This window comes from Arachis hypogaea, chromosome 12, assembly GCF_003086295.3.
Source record: "Arachis hypogaea cultivar Tifrunner chromosome 12, arahy.Tifrunner.gnm2.J5K5, whole genome shotgun sequence".
NCBI lineage: Eukaryota > Viridiplantae > Streptophyta > Magnoliopsida > Fabales > Fabaceae > Arachis > Arachis hypogaea.
In genome coordinates, this window is record NC_092047.1 from 58,964,367 (window position 1) to 58,971,045 (window position 6,679).

The window sequence follows — 6,679 nt, forward strand, 5'->3', positions numbered from 1 at the left end:
TTAAAGTACAAAAATCTGTTAATAAGGAGGTGATTAGTGCACACAAACCTAAGCTTTCACACCCTAAACCTACAAAATCACGAGTTTCAGTTCCTTCACATGTATCTAAAAAGCCTTCAGCATTGCCACCCTCTTCTTCGCAGCCACCACAAAAATTCAAGAGAAATTTATTATCTTCCCATGCCGATCATACACCATCACCATCACCATCACCAACTGAATCACCATACTGTTCACCTATCCAACCTCAATCATTTCATAATGCTCCTAATAATGAACAAAATTTACATCATGCTCACTCATCGGATGAAAATCATCACGATGGATCTCTTGCTCAAGAAGGTGAACTTGTCACTCAAGAAGGGCTCTTGAAAATAGAACCTTTTGGCAATGAGTAAGTACAACAATCAGTTTTCTGTTTTAGCGTTCTCTCTATATTGTTTTTATTGTGAATACATGTGTAATTACTCATTATTTGAACTTCTTATAGGTTTAATCCATGTACTGCTGTTCGTCATGTAACAAATGCCATTAAAAGCAAATTTTCAGAATTCTGCCCTTCCTGGAAACATGCTAGTGAGCAAATGCGAGATTTGTGGTTTACTGAATTTAAGGTAAGTATTTATTATCATTTTTTTTGTTATTTTGATATTATACATAGTGGGTAATTCAATGTATATGTTTGTTTTCTTTTATAGAAAAATTGTATGTGGGAACCTCAACACAATGCAAGAATTCGTCAAATTTTTGAGATTAAAGGGAGTGATCGATTAAGATCATTGATGAATCAGGAGAGACGCAATTATTCAAAAGACCCTAACCATGTACCAAAATATATTCCTGAACCCGTTTGGCGTCAACTATTACATTATTTTGCTACAGATTCGAAATTTAAGAACTGGTCAGCAGCAAATACTGTGAATCGAGCATCAAATGCTGGAAGTTCTATGCATACTGGTGGTTCCATATCTATGGGTGAACATGCACGCAGAATGGTAAGATAAAAATAGTTTATTTATAGTCTTGTTCTTATTATTTTTGCAATGTTTTCTTATTCTTTTTTCTTTCCTATCGATTAAAACTGTTATATTATAGGAGAAAGCTACGGGAGTAAAACCTTCTCTGGAGGAGGTTTATACTAAATGCCACACCAAAAAAGACAAAAGTTGGATTGATGAAAGATCTGAGAAAGTCATTGTATGTGATGCTAGTTTGTTCTTCTTTTTGTTTTTTTCAATTGCTAATTTTCACTATATGTTAGTATTTGTTCATGGCATATTTAGTTGCAATTAACATGAATTGATTTTGTAGGGTGAATTCAAAAAGCGAAAGACAGAACTTTCTCAAGTAGCTTTATCCTTGGATAATGAGGGAGATGTTGAGGCAACTAAGGAAGGCCTAGATATACCAGATGATTATACTGTTTGGAATGAAGTTGTGACAAAGGGAAAAAAGAAAGCTGCATTTGGTTTAGGTTCTTTTGGTTTAGATCTCTCTTCAAAGTTGGATTCCAGAAATTGTTCAGAGACATCCAAAGACAATCTAAATATTGAGCAAGAACTTCACATGTGGAAAGAAAAGGCAAAGGAGCAGGAAATTATCAATGAAGAGCAAAAGGTTAAGTTGAAAGATGCTGAGCACAAGTTAAAAGATCAAGGACGTCAACTAAAAGTTCAACAGAAAAGAATTGGTTCTACTGAAAAGACAATTCATGCTTTATATAAAAAGTTGAATCTGCCACTTCCTTCAACCTTGTCTGATCCTACGGAAGATGAGCTTGGGACAGGCTCTAGTGATGATAACATGAGTGATTGATATTTGGAGTATATATTTTTTCTGATTTAGATTAAGAAATTTTTAGGTGATTTAGTTAGTACATTTTATTTCACTCATGATATATGACCTTTTTAAAGGCTTTCTTTGTTTTAGTTTAAGTATTTTTTTTTCTTATTTTAGTTTTATTACATTTATGGACAAAAGTATTTTAATAATAAATATTTTTTTAACACTTTTATGGTAATTAATTTTTTATTATTTTATTATGTGTTTAGAATTTGGATGATGTAATATGAAAAAAATGATTATGATGGTCTTAATATAGAAAGAAGATCGAATACAATTTATTTTCTAAAATATTTATCTATTAAATAGCAAATTATTTTGTGTGAAAATTATTTGAAATATTATATTAAATTTGTAGAAAATTTGTGTGAAAATATTTTTTTGTTTTGTATGAAATTTGTTTCAAATACATAAGTTCTTTTAATTTAAATTTGTCTGAAATTTAATTGAAAAGAAATATTTGATTTGTCTAAAATTTGTTCGAAAAAAATTTGTTATATTTGACTAAATTCGTTCGAAATTTGTTTGAAATAAAGTATATTTTTTGTTTGAAATTTATCTAAAAATTAATATTTTTATGTTTGAAATTTGTCTGAAATACGTTGTCTTTATGTTGACTAATCTGTCTGAAATTCGTCTAAAATACATCATAATAGTTAGAAATCTAGTAGATAAATGCCTATTTGAAATCTGTCACAAAATTGTCTGAAAAAAATTTCGGACGAAATTTCAGACAAAATTTAAATTAGCAACAAGGCTTTTTGGGACAAAAAAAATTCGTCCCAAATTTGTTTGAAAAAAAAAATTTGTCTGTAATTTGTTCGAAATTTATTTCAATTTCGTCTCAAAATTCGTCCGAAAAAACCCTTTTTCTAGTAGTGAGAACATCAATGCATAAGGTCTATACATTTAATCAATACATGAGTATGTACCAATTCCCCAATATAAAAATACAAAACACTAACACCCTTTTATCCCAACCAATGTCCCAAAGTTTTCCCACTCTTGGATGACACTCACACTCACTAGCCTAAGCCAATCAAAGATCCAAATAAAGGACATTCATTGTTTTCCGCTTTAAGGCTTGTAATGTGCTAAAATAAGAACAAGTGGGTTAAGCGTAGGCTCAAAATCGGCTAACAAAGGAGAGTAAAAGGTAAGGCTATTTGGATAAGTGAGCTAATGAAATGATGGCCTCAATCATATAAATGCATGAATACAAGGAATAATGGGACATATAGATTCAAACAAATCAAAGATTACAATCATAGAAAGAGAACGATTACATGCAAGAAGGAAAATAAGTGGTTATAAGATGTAACCACACCATTAGGCTCAAATCTCACAAGCTTGTGTTCTTAGCTCAAAACCATGTTCCAAAATAAATTCTTTCAAGCAAGTTCAACAAAAATTTTCAACTTGGTAGGTTACCCTAAAACGGTTTCTTGGAAAGAAAATCATCACCATAACCAAGTAGTCCTAATATGAAAGAAGTGGTAAGAATATGTACAAATTCTAACTAACATGCAACCTATCATGCAATGCAATAGCTACTCTAACAAAGAAAAATAAAAAAAATTGGTGTTGAAAAGGAAATTGTTACCCATGGAGATCGGTCGAATGACCTCCCCACACTTGAAGATTGCACCGTCCTCGGTGCATGCAAAGAAGAGCAAGGTGGATGGGTTGCTACAATTGATGAGCTTCTTCGAAAGGTTGTGCGGATGACTTGTTCGCTGCCCCATTTAAAAGCTTTTCCGTTTCCTCCTTTCTCGGTGGCCAGCCTAAAAGGAGAGAAAAAAGAAAGAAAATTAACCCTACAACAAAGATATCAAAGTAAATAGAACATAGGCGGGGGCTAATGCCAAATAAGAGTATGATTCTCTACTACATGGTAGCTACAACATGTGAGTGAGAAATCAATATAAGCAAAAGGCATATCAGCTGATACTTGATGCAAGAGTAAAGTTAAAGCATGGCGAGTATATTGAGCATCAAGATAAAATAAGAATTGACACAAACAAGATTAGTGATACGCATGAAAGCATTTGATTCTATCCTAACTCAATGATGAAGCGGTACAAGAAAAAAAACAAAGGGTAATGAATTAGGAAGGACTAAAGCACTAATCTTGTGTGTTGACAAATATTACAATTAATGTAACAAGTCATGAAGCACCAAAACAAATGCAAGAAATTCTCAACAATTGAGTGAGAGAATTCAACATCATTATTAAAATGAGAAATTTAGGAAATAAAATGAGAACAAATAGAATTAAAATGCAAAGAATAAAAGTATGTAAATGTAATAGACAAACGAAAATGGAAGAAGAGAAATTTTTTTTTTATATTTTTAAATTTTTAGTATTTTATTTATTTATTTATTTATTTATTATTATATATTTTTTTTATTATTAATTTTAATTTTTTTTTTTTTTACATTAAAAGAGAAAAGAAAAAAAAAATCTTTCAAGAGAGGAAGAAGAAAAAAAAAATGAGAAAGAAAGAAGAAGAGAAGAGGAAAGAAGGAGAAAGGAGGGAGGAGAAAAGCAGGGCGCAAATCCGCGTGCGCGCGCACAGCGCGCTTACGCGTGGATGCAGCAGGGACAATCCGCGCGCGCGCGCACAGCGCGCTTACGCGTGGATGCAGCAGGGGCGATCCGCGTGCGCGCGCACAGCGTGCTTACGCGTGGATGAGCTTGTGCTCCAAGCACAATGCTGGCACAACGCGCGCACAACTCTCTGGTTTTTGTACCAGAAGTTGCGGAAGTGCAATGTGCGCGCGCGCGCACAGCGTGCTTACGCGCCGATGGCCGTTTTTTTTTTTTTTTTTTTTTTTGCCCAAAAAGCAGAAAAATGCCCAAGAGCTCCCTATAATGTCCAAAACTCTTCTTTATTCAATCAAATATCAAACAATTCACAACAATGCAATTTGATTTTAGGATTTATTCATCTACTACTAATGAATACAACATACTAACAACCAATCTTTACAAACAAATCAATATGAAATGAAAATCTACCTACAATGGCAACTCAAATCACTTATTAAACAAAACTAAAAGAGGAAGGAAAGAGTTTACCATGGTGGGGTGTCTCCCACCTAGCACTTTTAGTTTAAGTCCTTAAGTTGGACATTTAGGAAGCTCTTTGTCATGGTGGCTTATGCTTGTACTCATCCTTGAATCTCCAAGAATGCTTGCTCTTCAATTGGTTGTCAGAATTTCCAACCTTCTTCACCAAGCTTGGGTGAAGTTCTTCCCAAGATATGAGCTCCCAAAATTGGTCTTCATGTTGTGATCCGGGATCCCATATCTTATTTTCACACCCATCTTCTAGTTGATCATCACAATTCCAATTGGGTGAGAAGTGATCCGAATTCTCAAGTAAGCACCCAAACATTCTCCTAGACCCATGCAATTTGGTTCTACACCAACCATTGCCATTCAACTTTGAGCATGCAACCATTATGAACTTAGAGTGATGTTTCCAACCACTACACAACTCTCTCCTACTCTTAACTCCACAAAGAGCTCTAAGTTGACCATCATTTTCAATCAAACCATATTTAAGTGGAAAAGTAAAGATTAGAGATAAGAATTTTACCCACTTGAATGTTGTGTAGGATGGTGACTTAGGAAGGGGGACCTCCCCACACTTAGACAATGCGAGGTCTACTCCCTTGTGCTCTTTCTTGACTACCTCCACCTCTTTGCAACTTTCCTCAACTTCAACCTCTTCCTCTTGGTAGCTTCCTTCCAATTCAATCTCTTTTTCATTGCTCACCAAGGGTATGAGAGGTGATGTATCTTCTTCCTTAATTTTCATGTCAAGCCCAATGGGGAAAGATTCAATTGTAAATAGGAACTCCTCAATGATTGAATCCATCTCTTGATCAGCCTCTTCAAAGTTTTCAATCATAATATGCTTTGGAGGTTGTACACCCTCCTCAACATCAACATCAAGAATCATGGAAGAGGGCTCTTTAATGTTACATTCCCATGGACTTCCAACATCCCCTAGGTCTTCGACTACTTCTTCCTTTTCTTCAATGATCATAGGCTCCTCCAATTGTTCTAACACAAAATAGCCTCCCTTATTTTCCACCGGGTTTTCCAATCTCTCCTTCATGCTATGATCTTCAATGGATTCTTCACATGTGGCCACGGAAGCACCTTGAGTGTTCAAACATTTGTAGGCTAAAGTATGCACTACCTTGGTCAAGTTAGTCACAAACTCTAAGGTGTCCCTTTGCATATCCGCTTGTCCTTGAAGTAGCAAGGTAAGAGAATCATCTATTGGGGCTTGGGGTGGATAAGAAGGTTCATTATTTTGGAGAGAGGGTTCATGGTAGGAAGGTGGTTCTTCTTGGTAAGGGTATGGGGGTGGTAGGTATTGAGGTGGTTCATGGTAGTAATCTTGATAGGGTTGTGGTGGTTCTAAGGTTTCTTGCTCATAATGGTCATGAGAATATGGTATGGGTGATTGGTCATATGGTGGATATGGATCATAGGAATGTGCTTGGTATGGAAAGGCTTGTGAGTATAGTTGTGGTTCATGTTGAGGATACGAGTCATAGGCATATGGTGGTGGTTGGTTGTTATAAAAGGAGCCACCACAGCCATTAAATTGGCATGCATTAGGATGGAAATTATACCTAGAAGTGTCCGGAGGTTGATGCCAATAGGAGTGATCAATTCCTTGAGGCTCCTCCCATCTTGGAGTGTTCCATCCTTGGTACATGTTAGCATTGAAGTTCACATTCCCTACAACACAATTAGAGCCAAACTCATAGCCAAAGTGAGAATTCATTATGGAAAAACAAAATAAAACTAACA